Genomic DNA, 3,970 nt, shown 5'->3' with positions numbered 1-3,970 from the left:
AGAGAACCTTTGCTTCAATAGGCGTAGGAGGAGACGATGATTAAAAGCAACAATAACATCAACAGCCTTACAATTTTTTTTTTTTTTTTTTTTGAGAATAGTTGATTCAGAAAAATGTTAGTTCATGGCTAAAATCAAAAAGAGACAACAAAAAGGTCAGAAAGAAAATGGCAGATTTTTGACGTTTCTTTCAGAAATCTGACGCCGAATGAAAGAATTAAAACACTTCTTTAGAATACATTGATCACAGAAAATCTTGTAAGATCTCCTGATCTTCATAAAAAGTTTCTATTTCTTCCTTTGTATGAGATGTTGTTGGTGCATAAGTTTGAAGGATCTTTAATTCATACTTCTGTTTTAGATTGATAATCAGCCTTCTGGAAGCGTTGCTAAGGTTGTAGAGGCTGTAGTAAGTACATGTGGTGTTGTAATAATTGATTTTAGACTTTTGAAAGCGTTATAAACATTATAAAGGTTGTGTAATTAAATTTTTCTATGATACCTGCAAGATTTTTATGAATAAGAGACCCATTTCATTTTTTTTGTTCCTTTCATGTCCTGTGAAGCCAAATATATAACCCTCTTATAATGTTCCCTTTGGTGGCCTTCGAGGGGATAAAACGTTCCATGGAAAGAACATTTAAGGCATAAAAACGTTCCAGAGATTGATATAGGAATGGGCAGTCGATACCCCTCTCTCTCTCTCTCTCTCTCTCCTCTCTCTCTCTCTCTCTCTCCTCTCTCTCTCTCTCTCTCTCTCTCTCTCTCTCTCTCTCTCTCCAAAAGGCAATCCCAATATTGCTTGTCATTTACTTTCAATCTCAGGAGAATTTTCTATATCTTTCTTTTTTAAAAATCTCGCCAACGGAAAAAAAATGTTTAGTAACTAAATAATGTTTGATGATGACTGAAAGCAAAAAAAAAATTCTCTATGAGAATATTCTGCGAACCATGCACTCATATATGAGATATATATAAATGTTTCTAAGAAATACATCTTATAAATTTCTTAATAAAAATTAGTGCACACAGATAAATACTAATAGTATAATGCATCATTATTCTCACACAAACTAAAAAAAATACAACTTGATTTATGTATAAAATCTCGCGTTGGAACTTTAGAAAGAGGGTATATACCTTCCTCATGCTGGCACTCTGAGATGTAACTGAGTGCTCCTTTGAGAAAGGGTTTGCTATTTATTCCGCATAGGTTTAGATTATATCAATATAACTATTTTAGGTTTAAGGATTATGTAGTTTTCCCATAAATTACATAAAAAAATCATAATTAAATAAATTCATAATTTCACCGAGTTACAACCACGATAACCCCCCCCCCCCCCCCCCCCACTCCATAGTTGACTCAAGAATGTTCCTTTTACCTCCTCCGATATTATCCACCAAAAACCGAGTTTTATTAATTCAACGGTTTTAGTAGACTCTGGAATTCAAAGAAAGTTTATAATTATATTTTGTTTTCTAATAATTTGTGCAATTTATCCCATTTTGTGTTAAAATATGTGAAAAGTTACAAAATTATTCATCCAAAAACAATCTCCTCTCGGTGACTTCGGCAAGTGTTATTAGATTTAGACTTACCATCACAATACTTTATAATCTCTTTATTCGTTAACATTATTTATTCATAAAATATATATGTGAAGAAGAAATGTAGATTAATAAATAGTTTCAATTCAAATGGACTTGGTAATTATTTGAAAACAATTATGCCATTCGGAAACAGTCCTTGCAACCAAGCAGCTGGTAGAAAATGTTTCCGAGCTAAAAGGGCACCAATGAGGGTGAGTGCAAATTCGACTCGGTTAAAAAAACGGAGTAATAGTTAATAAGTCAATTATAAATAGTTTCTCAGGATACGATATTTCAAGAACCAGATAATCACATGCGTCGCATTTTCTCTTGAGTGAAGAGGAATTGTTTGGTAAAATCAGTGTTGTCAGATGTATGAGGACAGGGGAGAATGTGCAGAGAATAGGCCACACGAGCCATAACTAGAGAGAAGAATCTAATGAAGTACTGTCTGGCCAATGAAAGGACTAAATGACTCTCTAGCGGTAATATCTCAACAGGTGGCTGGTGCCCTAGCCAACCTACTACTGACTTAAATATTATTCTGATAAACCAAGGCAGAATCTTATGTAAACTACAATTCCAGAAGGCGAAGGGAAAAGTCCCTATTCCATTACCTATATATATATGTATGTATGTATGAACATATATCACAAGCACACGTGATTTTAATTAATGTAAATATCGCCCACGAAATGCATTTAATACCGAATTCTATCTTAGGAATACATATCCATATTCAAGTCTATGAACAGAATCCTGAATTCGACAGGAATACGTAGGGGGACTTGTCATAAACTTTTAGTCTCTCTTGATAGCTGAGTCGGTAGGGTCCCTGCCAGCATAGTTTCAAGCCGTACAGGTGGTGGTTCGAATCACCACCCGGCCAGAAGCTGTTACCATAAAATGAATTCCAAGTGGATATGTATTCCCAAGATAGAATTCGGTATTAAATGCATTTCGTGGGTGATATTTACATTAATTAAAATCACGTGTGCTTGTGATATATGTTCATTAAAATAACCACGTGTTGCAAACTCACGATTCAGCTATCCTGGTGGAGATGGGTCTATTTCAAGTCTATGAACAGAATCCTGAATTCGACAAGAATATGTAGGGGGACTTGTCATAAACTTTTAGTCTCTCTTGATAGCTGAGTCGGTAGGGTCCCTGCCAGCATAGTTTCAAGCCGTACAGGTGGTGGTTCGAATCACCACCCGGCCAGAAGCTGTTACCATAAAATGAATTCCAAGTAGATATGTATTCCCAAGATAGAATTCGGTATTAAATGCATTTCGTGGGTGATATTTACATGTATGTATGTATGTATGTATGTATGTATGTCCTCAAACGCACAATACTGGTCATCAATTAATCCTTAACACACACACACACATATATATATATATATATATATATATATATATATATATATATATATATAGATTATATATATATATATATATATATATATATATATATATATATATATATATATATATATATATATACATATACATGTATATATATATATCAATATATATATATAAATATCTATCTATATATATATATATATATATATATATATATATATATATATATATATAATATATATATATATATATATATATATATATGGTAATAATTATATATTTACTTCATTTCTTTTGAAAGCAATGACGAAAGACTTTCAAAAGAAATGATGTAAATATGTAATTATTACCAAATACTCGATAGAAAATTCAATCTAAAATGATTACATTTTAATCATCATCATCATCTCCTCCTACGCCTATTGACGGAAAAGGCCTCGGTTAGATTTCGTCAGTCGTCTCTATCTGGAGCTTTTAATTCCATACTTCTCTATTCATAATCTACTTCTCGCTTCATAGTCCTCAGCCATGTAGTCCTAGGTCTTCCAACTCTCTTAGTGCCTTGAGTAGCATTTCAATTATATTGGATGAAAAATATTATTATTATTATTATTATTATTATTATTATTATTATTATTATTATTATTATTATTATTTCTTTAGTTAACATCGTCTTTCGGGAGGAAAGGCGAAGGGAAAATTCTCTTTTCGATTACGTATGTATGTATGTATGTATGTCTGTGTGATGTGTGTATGTCCTCAAACGCACAATACTGGTCATTAATTAATCCTTAACATACATACACAAACACACACCCACCCACACACACACACACACACACACACACACACACACACACAACTGTCGTTGCAGTCGGTGATTTCAAAAATGGCTCCAGGGAGCTGAAAAGTCTTCAGAGTCCTCTGAAAACTCACCTTCACTTCTTTTAAAATCAATGCTGATACGAACCTCAAGATCGGTATATAAGATTATGGCTAATAAG

The sequence above is a fragment of the Palaemon carinicauda genome, chromosome 29, assembly GCF_036898095.1.
Source record: "Palaemon carinicauda isolate YSFRI2023 chromosome 29, ASM3689809v2, whole genome shotgun sequence".
NCBI lineage: Eukaryota > Metazoa > Arthropoda > Malacostraca > Decapoda > Palaemonidae > Palaemon > Palaemon carinicauda.
This window is presented reverse-complemented; position numbering follows the sequence as displayed.